This window comes from Anas platyrhynchos, chromosome 9 (genome assembly GCF_047663525.1).
Source record: "Anas platyrhynchos isolate ZD024472 breed Pekin duck chromosome 9, IASCAAS_PekinDuck_T2T, whole genome shotgun sequence".
Classification (NCBI taxonomy): Eukaryota; Metazoa; Chordata; class Aves; order Anseriformes; family Anatidae; genus Anas; species Anas platyrhynchos.
This window is the reverse complement of record NC_092595.1, coordinates 19117068-19137980: the sequence shown is the minus strand read 5'-3', so window position 1 is coordinate 19137980 and position 20913 is coordinate 19117068. Positions and strand designations below refer to the sequence as shown.

Genomic DNA, 20913 nt, shown 5'->3' with positions numbered 1-20913 from the left:
GTGAAGGCAGCAGAACTAGGACACTGCATGCCACAGACAAGACTTTTCAAGTTCTCCTTTCTGAAAGAAGAGTGATGCACAAACCTGCTGGATAGGCTTGGGGCTTTCATGCTGCCATTTAGTCCTTTAAATCTAGCAGGACTGTTGTGTCTAAGTGCTCGAGTGGGAGTTTTGAGACCAGAGGGAAAGGAATAGAGACCAGCCTGGAATATAGGAGTAGTAAAATTGTTCTTTCAAACCCTCCACAATCTCCTTTACTTCTGCTTTAAAGAGCAAAATATTTTGGTAAGAATCTCCACAGGAACATCTGAAAGCCAAGTCCTGAGTTAGTGTCCTAACTTTGCTCAATATGTCCGTACACAAATTGTACCCAGAGACATTTTTTGTGCAAATATTTCAACACAATTTATCAGATGCTATCACCTCCCATTTGCATGTAGCCCAGGAACAGAGTTTTGCTTATGTTTGTTTTAAATTCAAAATGAACTAAGATTATTTTTTTTTTTAAAGATTTCTTTATCTAAAATTTAATTGGACAAATGCAGAGCACAATATGCTCCCAATATTTGATGGTTATGAGCAGAGATGTTTTATGAGGATATTTTCAGGAAGACTTCACCAGAAATCCCATAACTTACTGGATTATTTGCAGAAAGTAAACACAGGGGAGAGCGACAGAAAGTGAATTCATCAGAAGATTAAGCTGCACATTCATAATTCCTCCAGTGAGCTCCAGCACAAACAGTGCACTCTGTAGCCAGCAGGGAATGCTGATATGCCCCTTGAACACCGCTTATCTTCATCCTCAGTGGCTCATTTAGATAGCAACCATGTTGCCTGTGCTAATTCTGCACCACCTGACAGTCCTCCTCACACAGAAAATGGACAGTTGAAAAGACAGCAAAGAAGAGAAAAAAAAAAAAAAAGTGTTCAATGTTCAAGATAGCAAAGGCCTGAATGAGCTGCTCCAAATAAAATTGTTTGGATGTGCACCAGGGGTACCAGTTATTTGAGATATGCATTAGTGAACTTTGGGCATGTCTAAAATCTATTTAGAAGAATCTAAGTAATTTTATCTTATTCAGAGTACTGATGGGGTAAGAAATCCCAGCCTAGCTGAACAGAAAACGATCAATGAGGAAGAGGGGAAGGGTGTGGGAAAATCAGCAGATAAAATTTGGATTAAAAATACAAGGCCGTACACTTAATTTCCTAGCTTATTCAAATATACTGTCGGCACTAAAAAACAGAGCTCAGTGGAAATAGTGCTGTTATGAACCTGGCCAACAGGACACTGCTGAACAGCAACGCAGGGGCTGATATATGCAGGGGAACATGAAGCTGCTTCAATAGCAGGCCAGGAGGCAACAGAGAGAGCACCTGGGCCACTGCTGAGGCTGAAGGCTTCCCTCCACCCTGCTCATTTCCAGTCTCTTGATCATCCTAGTCTCTGCTACACATGAGATGGATGAAGCGTTTCTAGCACAGATGAAAAAGATCAGTCAGAGAGGAGGAAAGAAAGAAAGACAAAGATTATGAAGCACTTCAGAGAATTAAGCACAGGAGTGAACAGCACACTACGTACAGACACGCATGGAGCAGAAGCAAGGAAGATGTTCTTCGATTCATCTTCTCTTACCAAGAAGAACAACCCCATGAAAATGAATGCTGAGGAGCACAAAGCTGTCATGGAGCTCAGTGTTGAAGACCAAGAATCCATGTTCTTTACAAGCCAGGTTAGTTACAGACCACAAGGCAAATCACGAGCAAACTGTTTAATCCTGTGTAAAAGGTGCAGTGATATTAATGGAAAACATTAATTCTCAGCTGGCTATCAGAACACACAGATGTCCGATTATTCTCACCTCTGGTTGTTTCCATGTGTTTCTAAGAGAAATTGTCTGCTTCTAGAGATCAGCCAGCCTCATCCAGTGATTTGGCCAACCCTTATGAGGGTACCTCTATTGCTTATTTCTGTACTTTACGTATAAGAAAAAATATGAGTACTCAAAACTAACATATCCTTAAAACTCCAGATTCCCTGAAATAGAAGTGCTATTTTTAAATAAGACTCACAGCTTTTTGAAAACGACCTTTCAGAGACCTTGATACCTGCCATACAAACTTAGAAAAGCTTTGATACAGTAGCCTTGTAACTCTACATTAATAACCAAAATCTGTTTTGTAAGGAAGTCAAAAGTGAAAAGCTTTTTGCCTTCCATGGATCATTCTGATTGCATTTCAGTTATTTTTCAACCAAAAACTTTATAACCTTCATTCTTTTAATAGCACACACTGAAAACTCGTGGTCATTTTCTTTCAGTAGTACAACAGCACCATTTTTATTCCCCTGAGTTTAACAATATATCTGCATGCGTCCTTCTACTGCTTCAGATCCCCACTACTGATGGTGTAAGAGAGGTGGATTGTTGCAGGTTGTGTTCTTGTTTCTCCAATTCGGGGTTAGATCAGACAGGAGGAATAACTACACACTTGTCATCCTTTTTCAGACACTTATTCCTTTTATCCCAAGGCCCAGATGCCTTTCGTTAGATTATGCTTCTTCCAGAGCTTTGATCTCCCTTTACAAAAGGCAGAAAGCTGTGCTGTACAGGAATGTGAAAAAGTCCGCAAGCAGCCTCCAAAATATTGTATCTTCCTTCCATACTTCTACTTTTTTGTATCTCTTATTCCTTCTGTAATTTGCTATAGGGTCACTCCTAAAAAATATGGAGGGAAAGTAAATAATTTCAAACCAATTTCTCACACTGAAAATTCAGTTTTCCTCAGATAACCCCAGGGCACTAATAGGATCTTTTTATATATTCCTGCTTGTCTTCCCTTCCATCCATTAAATCTCTAGATCAAGGGTTCTTGGACTCAGCTAGTGCAATCTTATCATGCTGTTTTTCTAATTTAAATGCTTGTCTTCACAGAATCTAATACTTCATCTGTTCATTGCAAGTCCCCTTAATTCACTGAGTTGATTAAACACTTAAAAATATATGTATTAAATATTCATAAGAATCATTTTTGTCCCCCTGATTCTAGCCCTGGAGAAATATAAACAGTCAATAGGGTTGTGCAGTACAATCACAAAAGAATCTTCCTTTTACTCTTTCCCTCCATCAGATTATTTTTTTTCCACTTTTTAGTGAGTCACAGGAAAATATTTGATCACTCCTATACTGTTGTCAATCCTTGTGACTGGGTTTGACTGTGTTTTTCTCATCCCCCAGAAGTGCCCTGGCATCACTGTTCCTAAGGCAGTCACCCTGCTGTACATCTGCCTCGTGGCCGCAGTCACACGCCTTGTTCTTCCTTCTGAAGAGCCGCTCAGTTTGTGTGCTGGGTAAGCCCAGCTATGAAATGGCAGCGTAATGCAGTGACACTGCTTTAACCAGGACACTTCTTTCTCCTGAACACAGACTTGCACGAGTTATTCAAAGTGGATGGACATTCAGAGAGAAAAAAATATCGACCAAATCTGAGCACTGCCTTCACACAAAGCACTGACAGAAGAGGAGCACAAGCCCAGGCTAAGCCAGGCAGCTGAGCAGCGGGCACCACCTTCTCCTGCCCCCAGGGGCAGCAGCGACAACTCCAGGAGAGGGGAGCAGGGAGCACAAAACATTGCTCCAGTTATGATCTGTCAGCACTAGTGGATATTTGCCACCACTTAAAATCTGCTGTGCTGTCTCACCCAGTTGCTGCACACACACTGGTGGTAGCGTTGAGTAGACTAACAATTAATTAAAAACAAACAAAAAATACAGCATATTTCCTCATGCTTTCATGAAGAAATGAGAGTACTGAGAAAAGACGGCACCAAAGATTATTCAGCAACCTCCACAGTTTCCTATTCAACTCCAGCACTGTTATGTTCAAGAAAGCTTCAGCAAGAGCAGCAGAGCTAAATTCAGCTCAGTCACATCAACGAAAGGTGCAACCAGAGAAGCTCCTTCTGGAAGGACTGACCTGTCCTGAGTGCACACACAAAGCACAGCTCCAGCAGAAGTCAACGGGAGCTTTGCCTTCAGAGAGAGCATATTTTCTCCTCAAGCATTCAACAGTCTTTGTGACCTGCCAGACAGCTGACCGACCGCTCAGTTGCTACGGCTCTGCTCAGCGAATACCTACTGAAAGAGTGGGCAGTTTGAGGCTTTTTATTTTCAGATGTCTACAGCTGCAATTTTTGTTTTGGAACAAAACACAAATGAACCCAAAGGCAATATAACCTCTCTCTAGGGAGGCAGCCTCATTTCCTAGGCAGCTAGCACAAAGCCATGCTCCCCATCCCTTCTGAGGCCCGGCAGGAGACACCGCGCGTGCCTCTTTCATCCTAGGGCTGACTCCTGCAGTCCAGTCAGGTAACTTAGATATAACCATGTTCTCAATTACCAAAGTCGAAATCCGCCATATTATACTTCCACAAAAAGTGGCTGTAAAAAGAGTCTGCCTTAAGACAGAAAACTTCAGATCATTATATCTCAGCTTCCATCTCAATGTTTTGTTCTAATTGGAAAGACTTATTTCCAGCAGAGAAAACTATCCTAAAAGAAAGTGCAATTTTTTTCCTCCTGTGCCGAAGAGAATTACATGTGTTTAAGAAGCTGGGTATAAAAGAAGATTATTTGTATTGAAATTTCTTTTATTGTGGCATTGAACCCCCAGTTCAAGAGGCCTGGCTGCCCCTTACAGCTCCGAACAGCCTCCCATATCCACCTCCCTGGATGGGTAGCAGCACGCTACCTCACCCTGCTGCTCCGAGTGTTCTGCGATAGTGTCCTGCGTAGTGCTGTGCTACAGAACCCCACATTAATGGCAAAATTATTCAAAGCCTCCTGTGAGGTTCAAGCCACTACTACTGCAAACCAGTGTCGTATTTACACGTGCATTAAAGCAGCAAGCACCTTTTCATTATTTCAAAACTTTTAGATATTTTCATGTTGTAACTGTAGCTGTGCCCCAAACACATAATTAATATTTCCCTTCCACTGGCACCTTCTCTTCCTTCCCCTTGTCACCCTCCTGTTGCTGTAATTCCTTCCCAGCTGCTATCCCACACAGTTCCCTCTGATTTGAAGCCACCACCTGACAGAGGCAGGCTTTAAAAGCCGAGTTTGTCTTTATTTCCATCAAGAGCAATCACAGCTGCAAGTTTCAGTACCCACAGAGGCTTTTAACTGTAACTTTTTATTAGCACTGCTATATTGGGAGTAATAAAAATTCCCAGTTTAATAGTTTAATAAAACCAAGAAGTTAAAAGCCAGCATGGCTGTGCAGGAGCAGCACTGAGACCGGAGGTGCCAAATATTTGTGTTTTAAATGGCTCGGCTTTCTCCTATATTTTATGGTTATAAGGAAAGGCTCTCCAGTGAGATGCTCTAGGCATAGACAGATTTCTGCTTTCAGCTGAAGAATACCACTGTCTTTTTAAGTACACCCATACAAACATTGAGGCTAATACGCACTGCGGCTCCCACGCACTGGAGCTGCATACCGGCACCTTTTGCATAGCAATTGGGAGCAAAACGTCCTTTTGGTGTCCCAGCTAGGATTTCTCTAATGTGTTCTGAAACCAGACCTGCTGCCAGATGCTTTGAAAGAGCAAGAGATTTCTCTATTAATAAAGCTTTCTGGGCTTTGAAAAAGCACCCCTTCACGTTATATCCATTGAAAATCTGACCCTTATTTCTTATAAGAAATTTTGTTGTTGTTGTTTTGTATTTTAATCAGGAACAAGGTTGGTTTACAAATTTGTTATCAAATACCAAGGGACAACCATGAAAATCCAAGTAAACTGCAACTGTAAGACTACAGCCAAATAGCCAAAAGCCATCGAATGGAATATAAGAAGGCCAGAACTCCAGGTCTATGTATTGCCAGATCACCCTGACAGGCAGTTTTCTTTCATTATTTTGCACTGTCATAAGTACTACAGGGACTTAATCTAATTTTCACGTGTCAGAACTTAATCTGAAAATTCACCTTATCAGGAACTGGATTAAAACCAGTAATCACAGCATAAAAAATAGATTAAAAGTCTCCACGTGAGGGAGTCACAACAGACAACCCTCTACTAGGGCAGCTCTGCCGCCCATCTTGGCAAATCCCCCTTCAGGGAACAAGCAGCTCAGATGTGGTTATCCCTTCCAGTCACTCTTTCCCATTTAATTGTCAAAATCCTCCAAGACTGCATTCTCAGCACTCCTCTCTGAATATGAGGCTATTCAAGTGCATACACGTATTTGTTACTTGATTCTTCTACGCAAGAACATTTCCATCCAGCCCTATTCCAAAGGATGTTTCACCCATTTTAGCACTCGTCACTTGAGCAGTTTCTATTCTCTCTTCTATTGGCAACTGTCCTAGACCTTTATTAGTTCCCACCCTTTGTGAATTCCTTCTTAAATGACCTCTCATAGGGCAATGAGGGCAGACTATTTCAAAACATGCCATGTGCATTAGCAACACTTACGAAAGCAGAGCAGTACCAACTGCCGAGATGAAGGAGGGAGAAGGAGGTAGCCCAGATTGTGTATTATGGGAAATGTGGAGCTTATATTAATTAAAAGAAGCAAACAGACTTCTGCCTGTTCCCCTTACTCGGTTACTTTCATATACTGGTAAATGAACATTACCCTGCTTCTTACAATTTTTATAAAGCCTAATTCCTGAAAAATACTACAGTTCCTGTTAAAGTGATTTTACATAAAGGGAGTTTATGAAGGTTGTATTTTCATAGACTTCTTAAGGTAAGATATTCTGACATCTGTTTTGATGCATTTTGTTCTGTTTTTCACTTGGCTCTGGGAAATTTTTGCATAGCCATTTTGGACTAGACACAGTTTTTGATAGCACAACAGGTATCAGTTCCATTTTGGTAGTAGATAAATACATTTTCAGTAGAAATTAGTTATTTACATAATCCCTAACCATGTTTATTTATTTAAAACAGGTACTTTTCTACTACATTTTTCTGCTAAAATTTGAATGAAAAGCTTTCAGAATGTCAGGATTAAATTAAGCCCCAAAAATAAGAAATTGTATAGCGGTCCCTGAATAACCAACTCAAATTTACATTTATACAAGATTTAGGAAAATGAAGTCAGTAGTTTACGGGTAAAGACACTCTCTGGACTTCTAGATTTTGGCCTTTGCTCTCAGTGAAACAGGCAATATACTTGCAATCTGGGAGCCTAGAGTGATGCTTAAAACCAGAATGACAAATGTCTTTGTTGTTTTGAAGCTCCCCCTCCTCCCCCAAATAACATCTGAAGTTTCCAAGTTTCAGATTCATTTCAATCACAAGTGGAAAACTTTTAGAAACTATAGCTCTTTTATGATAATATTTGATCAACTGGAGCTTTTCCACTACCATCTTGCCCATCTACGCATAGTGTATGCCCAGGTTCCTTTCCTCAGTTATCCTTATTTCCCAGTGATGACGTGTTTCAGCTTCCCATTTCTCACACAGGCTGGCCTGACTCCCAGAAGGGTGGTGTTGCCTACCGTATCACATTTCACAAAGCTTTCTCCACAGCCTGCTATAAATGGCAACTGCTGGATTTCCATCTGTAAAACTCTGCAACCCTGGCAAGACCATTTAACTGATTTGTGGTCATGGCTGAGGTGCCAGGTGGGTCTGCCTGGACCAGGATCAATCCCATGGTACTGCAAAAGTGTAAAGACAAAAGAAGCAGGGACTGGTAACCCTACATCAATAATTTCAAGGTCATCTAGAAGCAGCAGTGCATAATTGTAACACTGGCAACCTGATCTCAGTTAAGCATCTGAAGATTCCTCAAATGAAAAAGAATGAAGACAACTGTTTTTTAAAATCATACTCTAGAGGTATTTTTAAGGTCTAGTCAAAGGCTATCCAAAAGCATGATTTTCCAACTGTGATCCCTTCTGTTATTTACGGCTCAGGCATTTTATTTACACATAACTACAACCTTCCCCCCCACCCCACCCCCGAAAAAAAAAAAAGCCCCTAGCATTTAAAACATGTATTATAGGGATGGTAGTGGGACTTCAAATCTATATTTGTACTTGTAAATACTGCTTTGCTCAAGGGAGTTGCACCATTTTGGAAACCAACTTTATTTGGTATTCCTATTTTGGAACATGGATAGTCAAATGCCAGGCATAACGTCTGAGCAAAGCAGGAGTTCCCTCCCAAAGCACACCACAAGTATCACGCTGACAAGAGTTCTCTGCACACAGCTTTTTGAAAATAGTCAACTGCTGTTACTGATGTCTCATGAATATTAGCAACGCACCAGATGAAAGGCAGCACAACAGGCTTCTTGAGAAAGGTATACCTCTTGCTCTTCTAATACCTCAGTGATTTACAAAACAAAAAAGTTTCAGAGAGATAACTCAGTAAGAGATAAATATCTTTTATGGAGATTTTGTCATTTCCTAGTACCAAGGGAAGGTAAATCACTGTTTATTTATCTTCTTTCTGTGTCTAGACTTCTACCGAAGGGCAGGTGAACTTTGAACTGGCTCCCCACATTTCTTCTTTGTAACAATTATCTCCAGGTGAGGATAGATGGTACCGCCTGTCTCCACTTTCTCCTTGCTTCTCCTTGTGAAAGAATATTACCATACAAGGGAACTCAAAAGGCTTTACTCACTTTTCACTTCAAAGTTCTCCAAATGAGCTTTTTCATCTATTCCCACGTATTTTCTGAACATTCTCATTTGTCCTAAATATCACCAGACACAGGGAAGTATTTTAAATAAAACAGTATGTGCAAATGCATGCAAATATATTTCTTGGGATCCACTTTTACTCCCCCACCCCCACCCCCCCCCCGTAGGTAAAGCACAACAAGATTTAGGAGGAAAACCCAAATTCTGAGAAAAAGCTGAGTGCTCAGAGAATGGGTTTGGAAAACCTGATCATCCTGAGAAACTGGAGGAAAGGTGTGAAATAAACCAGGTGTCATTTGGTGAGGATAATGGTAAAGTGTTACAGTTAGGAATAATCAACTTCCAAAAAAATAAAAACCACAATATGTGGGAACAGTACAATAAATACAATTTTCAAAATAATGATACCAGGGTTATGATAGCTCACATTGTAATAAGTATTATCACATTGCCGCTCTAAAGTGAGCATCGTATTAGGAAATGCATGAAATAACTCCTGTATCCACCTTGATAAGGTCTCACATGTAATAATACATCATCGAAGCACTACTTTGGAGAAAGATTCAAATCAACTACATAAAATCAACGGGAGAATAATAAAAAGTACCAGAGAACCAGAAAATTATCACATAACCATAAGTCTTCTGAAACATCTAAGAAAAAGACTGAAAGAATTAGGACTGTATATTTTGTGGAAGGGCTTTTCTCTATATGCAAGATAAAAAGGGGAAGAGTTAAAAAAAATTTTATGTAAATAAATTGTTCTTCTGCCCTCTGAGGGCAAAAGAAAGAATAATGGGCTAAGCATTCAGCAAGAGAGATTCATGCCACACACTAAGAAAACTTCTGTGCAGTGAGAATAGAGGAGAACAATAATAGGTTACTTCAGCACTGAAGACTTCTGAAGAACATGTTGCAGAAACATTTGTCAGAAAATCTTTGTAGAAGTGATCTTTCCTTGTGGAAAGGCATAGACTAGAGGGTCTCTCTTTTCTTTTTTTTAAGCCATTTTTTCCTATAATTTACTATGATTTTTTAAAAAGCTGTTTGCCTGCAAATATCAACATTCATTCTCAGCCACATTAGTGAGATACAGTGGTAGTTTCTTCTTCACTTAAATCTTCTCTCTCAAAGCCCTGTGCTGTAGTCACCCATCTTTATAGCTGATTAGAAAGCTGTTTGGGCACCATAAATATTTGTCCTTCTAGACTGTGCCCAGCACCCCCACAGGAATCCCAGCCTCCGCAGCACAAGGAGTAAGAAGCTGTGACTGGAAAGCCAAGCAGACACAAACCTTCCACTGAGACTGGAAGCTATGCTTATTTCTGTGAGTGTTACTACAGCAATAATTCACAGCTACGTTCAGTAGCACTCTGTAAAGCTTCTTGGCTGCTTTCAGGGTTTCATTACAAAAGTGCAACCAGTACAAAATGAATCAAATGTTTCAGCAGACCAGAGTGTCTGAGGGACTCATTCCTAATACTAAAACAATCTAAAATATATATGATTTTATTAAAGAATTAAACAGACTGTGGCTTGATGTGTAACCACTTCAAAAAAAAACAAACCAAACCAAAACACAAAAAAACTACAAACCACATCAATAATATCCAACTTCCAAGCCTGGCCTTTGCTCTCATCCAGAGGATAAGAGAGTTAACAGTTTGTGTTTTGCAGTGAACAATGGGAAGTGATCAATCACCCACTACAAAATGTATTTAATCCACATGTGTAACTTTTGTTTACTACAGTAAGAGATACGTGGATGTTAAAAATGAGACTGCATACTGGTGTCATTGTGCTGTAAGACAACTGGATACATGTTCACCAGGTACTTCGTATGAATTAAATGATGCTATGTTATAGATTAGGTAATCTTGATTTTTCCAAGACTGGAGGATGTATACTTAATAGGATACAGCACAAGATGAGGGAAGCTAGTCGAGCTTGCATCTTTGTGGTTGACCACAAGGCTTTGCAAAGGTCTATCTATGCTCTTCTATTCATGGCATTTTCACTTCCAACTGACCTCCTTAACTTAATCCAAATTCAGTTTTAAGTATAAAGAAACTCTTGGCCAGTCTGTAAAATAAGAGTATGGCTTCCCCAGATCAAATTGTATGTAAGGATGCACTCAGTAATTCTCTAAAGCATCCATGGAAGTCCTGGAGAAACGCTGCTCTATGCAGGCAGTGAGTCACTTCCCTAGTGGGGAATGCTGCAAGCTGAATTTTTACATGAGACATTTGATGCTCTTTTAAAACAATTTCCAGTGAAACAGATATATTGAATTTTGTTATTTACATGACAAAAGTATAAAGCTTTACTATTCTTCAGAGCCATAACAGTATTTCAAAATAGTTGTATCTGAATATTTTCCAACAATTGATTTTTCTCATATCCAAGTATATGACTATTTTTAGCTCTTTTACTTAAATAATAATTGTTTCATTAAAAAATATATAATCAGAATGATTACATAACTCTCAGCTTCTACTAGGAAAAGGCATTTAGAGGAAGCTGAGAGAAACTTAAGTCATCTTGGAAAGGATTTATAACCAGCAGAACTAGCATATGTTCTTAGAAATTGGATTAACTGATTTTCTCTTGAATAAAGACATCATATCTAACTCTTGGCATTTCTACTGCAAGCATCTAATTCTACTCTCATATAAAATAACTAATCAGATTAATAAAGGTTAGGAACAAGTTCTGATGATACAGTGCACATCAAGTACTTTATGTATTTTATGTATTCATAACAAATTAAAACTGTTTAAATAACAGCTTTACACCAGACGCTAGCTCTGTATTAGCCATCATTAGAAGTCAGAATATCACATTAAGTAATGCCTTAGAGAAACGAAACCAGTTGGGAATTAAGACATAACAGAACCTGATAATAAATGGAACATATTCCTCATTCTGTCATCGTGGTGTATCTAGTTCTGTTGTCATTTCACTCAGAAACTTAGCAATGGGAATACACTGCTTTATCCCTGATATCATGGTTAGATTTAATTGGTGCAATTGCTTTCTATTAGAATTGTAACTCCAGTTTGCTCTAGGAAATTGCCCTTTACTACTTAAGAAAAAAAAAAAAAATGTATCGAGTAGGGAATCTTCCTAGCACTCAGCAGAGACTTTAACTTGTCCCCCATGCCAAGGTAGCAGAAGTAGGCAGTAGCATCTTGGTAAGGCAGGCTGACCATTTTACAGCTTTATATGTCTAGCAACATTTCTTCGCTTACCTTTCAAACTATGCATGAAAACCGTATTTCTTATGTGCTCTGGGGGAAACGTACTGAGAGTATGCCTTAAAAGTCCAGGAAGGAAAAGCTTCAGAAAATACTTGTGAGTCTACAGGATCCATTCTTCTGCCACTTCCCAAGAGAGGCTTTAAGCCTATACCAAATCGCAGCCTTTCCCAGTTAACTCTCTCACACCAACGAGACGAACACCTACTACGTGACTTCTGACCAACCACATCTACAACACCTGAATTACATCCCAACTATTTAATACCTCTAAACCCAATTTTTAAAATAATAATAATAGCAGCATAAATGAGTTAAGCAGTTGTAAATCATAATATGAGGAATCATTCCCCCTCCCCCCCCAAGATTCTTTAAGCAGAGAAACAGGTAAACTCACAGTCAGCAATGATTAAAAGCAGAGATATAGCATATTTGATGTCCTTTGCAAAACATATCAAGAACCTCAATACTTTTTCTATTAGCTTTCCTTAATACATCCTCTGTACCTTAATAGCTGCCTAGATAGATCTCAAGTGTGAGTCTTGGGTGTTCATGCAAAGTACAACCAACTGACTAAATTAAACTTACCTTTAAAAAAATTCAGAATTTGGTTTGATGCATTAGGCCATAACAGCAAGCTAAGTAAACAGGAAAAAAACACCACTGCTAGTTTACACCAGGAAGGCATTCTTAAATTCACAAAAAAGGGAAGAAAAATAACGAGTTATTGTACCAGTATTTTAAGAACCTGTTACGTAATCCACACAAAACCCTCTATTAAAGCTCAACTGGTCAAGCATGCTTCTTCCATTTATTGCATTTTTGTCAAAACAATAACTCTTTGAAGAAAAGGATTACATACATTTCTTGACTCAATTTTTTTTGTGTTCCATTCTGATTTCTAAATGAAAACTACTTATTGAATAATTTTCCCTCAATAGAGTTATAAAAGAAAATTAAAGTAGTTAATATCAAAATAATTTGTTTTATTTTTGCTTCATGACAGTCAGAAATAACTTAAGAATTCATTGCAGTAAAGCACGAGTAAGTTTTCTTAACTGCTTGCTTTACCTTCAGAATTGAAAATGCCATTCTATACAACACCAAATTAAAATGCCCCTGCAGCTTCCCACACCACAATTGCTGTGTCCCTCAGCCTAATTTACTTATTCTCACACCGCTAACACGGAGTAAGGAAGTGCTGCAACGCCTGTAGTGCAATTAGTCACTGCAGGTGGGCTTCTGTGGCCTAAGCCCAGGCATCTAATGCCATTGCTGATGCCATTAAGATGTTCTAGGCTAACCCGCATACCTCCTAGCTGCCACCCCAAAAGACATGGTTGGAGTTCCTACACCTCCCCTGTCATTACTGACTTTAGCAGCCTTTAATTGCAGTGAGCAGCCTCACATGGGACTGCTACTGTGTAGCCTCCAGCTGTGGGCCCAGAAGCCCCATATAAGCTCCAGCCTGGGCATTTGGTCTTGGTTTAAGCTGTGTTGAGGTGTTTGTTTCTTATTCCTATATGGCTTCAAGTTAGTCTTGATTCTAAGTTGTTGCCTTGCTTTTGCTTGGTGCTTGCTAACAGGAGCTGTTGCTGCCATTTTCCTGTCCTGTGCCTCCAGCCCCAGCACTGTGGGGCCATCCCAGCAGACAAGCAGTGGGCTGGCCAGTGCTGTGACTGCCCTTGTCTCTGATGACCTGCCCTTAGGCTCTGTTCTGGCTGTCCCTGTACACTACTAGCTCTATGCCTTGTCTTGGATAGTCCTGTGTACATGAATGCTTTCCTATGAGCTTTATTTTATTAGAAGAATGTAAATATTATGTCCCTACTTGCATAATTTTATACTTGGCTCCAAATGCCTACTTCATTACTTCTGCTCAGTTGCTGTCTAGCTAGGGAGATAACAGCTTTCTAACAGCGAATTACGTCTTCATTACTGGAGCCCTCTGGCCTTCACAGACTGAGAATCTAGGCACTTACGGGGAAAGTTAGCAAGTACCTTACTAGAATAAGCTATCATCCTACCACCATTGCTTATGGGGTTTCTTGGCTGCTTTCTCCCTCACTGGCATTTTAGGCATCCAGCCTGCCAGGTACTGCAATAGGGCACATTTGTGTTTACTCCAGGGCTGTGGGTGGCTGTGTGTTGCAAATCCTAGCTGTTTTTTGTAGTCCTTAAATTGCATTTACCCGTGACTGTGCTGCAAGTGATAATGTAGAGAAACTGAGTGTTCTCCCTTAGGTAACGGGGTGTACTGATTGCTGACCCATGCTACTGTTTACCTTCCTTGGTAGGAAATAAGTTTTGCCTTTCCTTGTCATTAAGTCTGAAAAAGACAAAAAGGAAAAAAAAAAAAAGATGGGGAGCAGGGTAAGAGTAAGGGAATCTGCTGGAAGTCACAGCTTGGGAATTGTGCTGTCTGGTTTGTGTGTTATACTTGAGCTCACACTGCAGAATGGGAGGCTCTGGGGGCTGGATAATGGGTCTAACAGCACTGGGTTGCTGCTGTGAATTCAGCTCAGGTCAATGTTGCCCATGTTAATTTTGCTTGTGATTTCAGTTCAGATCTGTAGAGGATCAATACATGCAAATTTGCCCATTAAATTTGTCAAGAATATTAAGAAATACCAAACAATGAACCTTATTCTCACTAACAGGCTCCTTGTAAGGCTGCATTAGATCTAAGCATGTGGGTGTAATTTGTGTAAGCAGGAAGAACATATCCTTGCTCTCACCAGTGTACCTACAACAGATAAGCAGTTAGTATTTCATGCCTTCAGTTTGGATGTATGTTTGCTTAAAGCAAAGCAGAGTTTTACCTTAAATAGGCAAATCTGACTTTCTTTTCTGAATATTGTTATCATTTGAAAAATGAATGAGTTTTCTGAGAATTTGTTAGCCTTAGTTTTAAGTTTGTTAAAGGCATTGCCGTTAAATTTAACATGTCTCAAGATTTCTTTGGTCTTGGATAAGTTTTAAGGTAAGAAATGCATAGCCAGGCAATACTATGTCAGTTAACAATAACGTGAACAGAAGAATATGTGGAAATAAGCTCTGTATATTTAAGAGTGAGTTTCAGGCTATCTAACACTACAAATACTCAAATTCTTTAATCACAATCATAGATCTATTAGATCATGACGGTGCAAAATAAGTTGTATAAGCACTTCAGCTAATATTCAGAGTTGTTTTTCTGTCTCCTGAACATAGCCTTAACGCTTGATCTGTAGTACTTGTTTAGGCATATGGATAAACCTTTGTGTTTAAGCTATCAAGATGTACTCAATTCTAAGAGCAGCTTCTGTTTCAGAACACATGGAGTTCCACCGGTACAAGCTGAATAATGGTACTACTCTCATGCTATGTATGAATATAGGAAAACACTGAGTTAAATAAGTTAAAGAACAAAGTTAAGGTTGAATACTTAAACCTTCAACAACTTCAGTGCCTTCTTCAGAGTACGAAGAATGTATTATGTCTTTATCCCCCTGACTGCCTAAACCAAACACTGGGAAGGCAGCATTAGTGGTTCCAAGGGGAAAAAGAGCTTTGCACTTCTGCTAGAGTGATCCCATCTGGCCTAATTAAATGATCTGCATTGACAGACTTCTGGGGGAAGTCTTATTGTGCTCTCCCAGCTGGAGGATGAAAATGCGATTGCGGCCTGCTTGAGGGAAATAATATGGAAGTGCCTCCCAGGGAGCTGGGATATGCTTGAAGCTTTTAAAAATGCAGGAGCAGCAGGTGAGGATAAAAATCTAGGGAAACTATCATCCCCGGCTTTATGAAAAGCCAGTGACCCACTTTCTGCTTGAGATAAAGATATCACCTGCAGGTCTAGTTTCTCCTTAGTGCACAAGGCCAATGAAGAACTAGAAAGGAAGATTTCCTACAGAAGGAAATGGTACTGGAACAGGATCATGAAGCATGGACTGCAAATAAGCTATGCCCAGTAATATAATGAGTGGCTGAGAAGAGCAAAATGAGCAAATGATAGATTAATGACATGAACTGCCACATCATGCCCTCAAATACTGTCAGGTTCCATGAAAATCATAATCCGTTTAAATGTAGAGTCTCTTCATCTGCTGTTGTCTCTTGCTGAGCCCTGGAATTTGTTTGCATTTTTTCCCTAACATGTAGAAGTGTTTTACCTTGGAGTATTGACTTACATTTCTTATATAGTTCTGTGGTCCCATGAAGGGAGTGTTCAAGCTGAGATATTTAGTCCCAGTTAGTGGTAAACTGTTTCTCATTCTTGCTCTTCCGGAGGTGTTGACAGCTGTAAAGAAGTCCATGCAGTTCATACAGATGGGGATGTTTCTGGTTTTGTTGTTTAATATGCCCCGATTTAGTTAAAGGATTGGTATAGGCATCTTGTCTAGTGACGATCCCACCTATTTAGTTGCAATAACATTCAGTAAGTCTGAATGAGTGAACTGAGGCACGAAAATGTGGGTGGTCTTCTGTATTAATGTCTTGTTATCAGTTATGGTATCAAGACCCATTTGATAGGCATTTTAGAAAATACCAAGAGTACCACAAACTCTTCAGAGAGAGATCAGCTTGTAAGATGTTGCAAAAGGCTGACTTTCCTGCTACATGTACACTAAATAAAGTAAAAATACTCTATTTGAGAGATGTGAGCTGAAGCAGTAGTGATTATTGGGGTACTATACCAAGCAGCGCAAAAGTAAATGATTCCGGTGAATCAATTCAACTTAAAGGAACATCCTTTAAAACTGGAAGCATGGAGCTCTAATCACTCAATTCCATTTGTCAGTGTCATGGCACATCACACAAATAATGCACAAATCACATAGCATGTTGCCAATGATCTTTGCGTCTATACAGTAGTCTCAGGGTTTTTATTGCTCAACATTCTTATATTCATTGTGGTGTAACTCAGAAATGGATTTATATTAAAACACAATCATAGACCTGGCTCAGGCTTCGCAATCTATAATTCATGTGCAATCCTGAGGTCTTCTGTGTGAATTTCAAATGAACAGCATGATGTTACACTTGGTAACATTTTTATCTTGTGCTAATATCACACTGAAACATAAGCTTCTTCAAGAGGTCAGCTGTGAGTTTTATCAGCTGTCAAAATTCAAAGATCAAACCTCAGTACATATGCAGATTCCACATGTTTAATGACATTTCTTTTTAACTGTATTCTCAAGTAACTGAGTAAAGTTCTAAATCTGATTACATATCTAGATTGCAGTATAATCTAGATGCTAGGCATATGCACCCCTGGCCATCAGGTTATATATTCAGTCAAAAGAAATCTGTGCATAAACTTCAAGTGATGAATAAATGCCATTACTCTTCAAACAAAAATGTGGAATAAAAACATTTGCATATGTATATGATGCTTTGCCTCGTGACTGCAATCTGTAATCACAGGAAGCACATGAGTATCTTTTAAAGGTCTTTTTAATTTGTTTGTCCAGTTAATCACAGTTTGCTGTTAGCCTTCCTTTCTGTCTGCTTTAATGAGTAAACTAATTCATTTTAAAAACAGCTCTTTCCCAATGAAGATGCACGTTCTAAAAACTGCAACAAATGTGTCATTGGTGCAAAAGGACATGAATATGATTAATGACTAGCTCATTAAACTGAAGATGACAGGACTTGAACAAAACTCTAACTTCTGCTTCTGCATTGCTGCACAACCTATAGTAAATCACATCCTTTCTCACTCTCTCTTTTCCTATCCTTTATCTTCTGTCCTGATGTGCATTTGCAAAGTTTCTGCCAGTCTTTGCACAAAGTGCATGGGGGACTAAAGGACCCACACAGTATAACAAAACTTGGACACAACAAATACAAAGCTACTTATTTACTTATTGTCCACAAAGTCAAGGGAAGCAAATTGAAACACTCCTTCCTCGTTCACTAGGTTTTGGTTCAAAGGAAATCTGAAGTAGTTTTGGATGAAATACAGATCAGAAGAATGAGATGCACCTTTTCATTGTTCCAATGCACAGTAGCGACCAGAGCTGAGGGCTTTCTTTTTTCAGTGCTTTCTTTGATAGCCAAGACTTTTAAAAATTATACTTACAGTAAATTTCCACTAGATCACACTAGTTCTGGGCTTATTTAATAGATTTAGCATCTTCACCAGCTACATTGCCATCAGTGATTTAAAGCTTATTCTTCCCTGTTCAGACATTCTAGATGTATAGGCACCTCCACTGGAAATGTGATGACTGTTGGTGTCAGCACCACTGGCAGCTCAGTTTCCAGGCAGCTAGCCTTCCATAGCAGTCTTGGTTGGTTAGTGCTAAAAGGAGTAAGATATGAAACAAATGTGCCTAAGTGTGCACGTGCCTGTGAGTAGAGTGCAGTTATTGGTGGGTCAGAACTTACAGCAAGTGGAATAGTAGTGTAGGGAGATGCCATCTGACATAGCTGATCTTCCAACTAGTGTTACACCTGAGGGCATAAAACTTAACACAACTGTAAATTTAATAGACTCCAGAAAAGACAACCTCACTTCTGCTAGTGTTTTTGCTCTTTAGTTACTAGCAAAAATTCAGAGCTATAAACAAAAATCCCCACATGATGATGTAATACTCAATTTTCTCACATTCAGTAAGAGTTGTATTATTTCTCTTTATAATGACAATAATGAATTCCAGATCAGACACTTCCTATCACTTAATGACCAGCCAGGTTAAGTACCTCAGGCAATGCCAAGAGCATCAACTCCTCCAGCCGGTCAGTAACTGCCAGGAAATACCTGCCCCCAAGAGTCGTTATCTTTAAGCACAACAGGAGAGAGAGGCTGGAGATGCATTCTGCAGAACTCCAGCTTTGAGTTTCTGACCTGCTTGATTTAAAAATTACCATTACACAGACTAGATGGGCATATCATAAAATTACTCCCTAGGCACAGGTAGCAGAGAACAAAGTGTTTGTATTGGGTAATTGTTTGTTGGGTGTGACTTAGAGTTACGGTGAGACCAAAGTCCCTGTCTCCAAAATGCTGAGATTGCTGTCGAAGAAATATTAGAGTTGTGACTTTGACCTTCTCAGATTTTGTGGGTGAAGAAGCTGGTGCTGGTTTTAAGCTAAGAAATATCCTTCTTTCAAATACTGTAGTTCTAGTCTGTAGAAGCAATTGAGCTGCAATTGAGCTGGAGGTTCTTTTTACCATCTGTGTGGGGTGTAGGGAATAACATTCTCCTGAAAGATTTTCTAACTCAGATCTGGTCTATCCTTGCCTATAGGTTGCATGAAATAACCCAATTGTATTAATATTTAGAATGTACTATGTCAAATTTCTTCTGTCCTTGCCCAACTGAGGAAGATGCAATTTGAATGGATCATTTATGGGAGAAGAATATCTAACCTTCTGTTGCATGTGAACAGCTTAGCTATGGATTTTCATTTTTATTATACCCAAGATTTTAGAATTTCCAAGTATTGAAATCCTACAGTAAATACATGAAGTCTGAAAAAACTAATTTATTTAGCATAAACTGCATTAATAGAACATTTTTATAAAATTAATGAAATATAGGAGTTTGCTTCTAATTTAACAACATGAAACATTAATATATTTTAACAAACACTACTTTTCCAAAGACTGAAAATGCCTAATTGAGATATTTACAGTAGCTTCCCACAGAAGAACAGCTGCTAGGTAGCATCTGATTACCTATATTCACAGCTAGGAAGTAGATCCAGCAGTTTGTGGCACAACTACGTGAAAATGAAAATAACTGCTATTTTTTGTTGTTCAACACAGGCCGCAACACCAGCTATTATAAAAGGGTCCTGGATGGCTGCTCGTTGGCTCTGCAGTGTTCCAGAGGGGCGGCCTAATCTGCAGGCACCCCAGAGCAGGGATGAATTTGCAGTCCAGGACTCTACACCACCATCTGTTCAGCATTCTGAACAGCCAGGCTCATCTTCCTCCAGCCCCAAAATACATTTTTTATGGCACAAATGTATTTTTCTATGAGCAATTAAGGCAGCTCCAGGAGATGGATTATTATAAGATGCACTTAAGTCACTGAAATGTTAATTGGATATTCTGGACCAGCCAGAAAAAAACAAGTCAATTTTCCAAAGTTTAACTGATTTAGAAGGCCTGGTGAAAGCAGCCCAACCTACTGTCCCCAATAATACAAATCAAATCCTGCTCGCCTAGTTCCACAAGTATGCACTTTATCACACTATGTATAAATGTGCATGCAGATTATAAAATTACTGGTGTATGGCAGTATAAGGAGCAGAATCATTTAGCATACATCATGGAGAAATTTTCTATAGACCTTGCCTACTACATCTTGGAAACAAAGAGGAGGTTTGGGGAAAGAAGTGGAATAATACAAATTGTGATAACAGCATATTAAGAGTAGAATTTCTTTCCAGTTTAACTAGCAGGGTAGTTGAGCATACTTTAAGTGCACCAGTAGAGAGCACATCACCTTTGTTAAGTGTGATTTTACACAGCATCTGCTGTACTAAAACAATATATATGCAGCAAGTTTCTCTATTTTTGAGAATATATGGTGCTGTTTGGTTTAGATGATACATTCTTTGTATTCCTGTGAATATGAAGTCACAGTTCCTATTGTGTATAATATGCTATTTAATAAGCATGTATAGTTGTGCTGGTCACAGCACACCACCACTACAACTTTTGCACATGGCATGCTGTTTGTTATTGCAGCTGAGACTGAGATCCATTTCACTGAGTTTTTTAGTGTGTTTACCTGGTTAGCTGGCTTATGTTAAGCACTCATTTTTGTTTTCTCAATATATGTGGATCAGAATTGTGCCCATTTACCATAGAATTGTTCTTATGAGATGGTAGAGACTGATGGCACAATTCTTTCCAAAGCATGTAATATACAAATGATTCTACATAATTCTTGAAATGTTTGGTGTATTTCAGCAACAGATTACACACTTTCAGATTGTGAACTAAAGCTTCCTGTAAACTAGGTTACTTTTGTCCACACAA

General features: G+C 39.2%; 1 long non-coding RNA gene across 2 annotated transcripts in view; it reads right to left on the bottom strand.

Moving 5' to 3' along the window:
• The window catches only part of LOC106019823 (uncharacterized), a 36657-nt gene extending 23508 nt beyond the window's left edge, over positions 1-13149 (bottom strand). The window contains exon 1 of one of the 2 annotated variants that reach the window (XR_005268048.2): positions 12996-13149. This is a non-coding gene — a long non-coding RNA (uncharacterized lncRNA). Of the gene's footprint in view, positions 1-11918; positions 12202-12995 lie in introns of those variants that run through there. The other variant, XR_001194978.5, reaches the window with a different exon arrangement.
• Positions 13150-20913: the final 7764 nt, after the last annotated feature.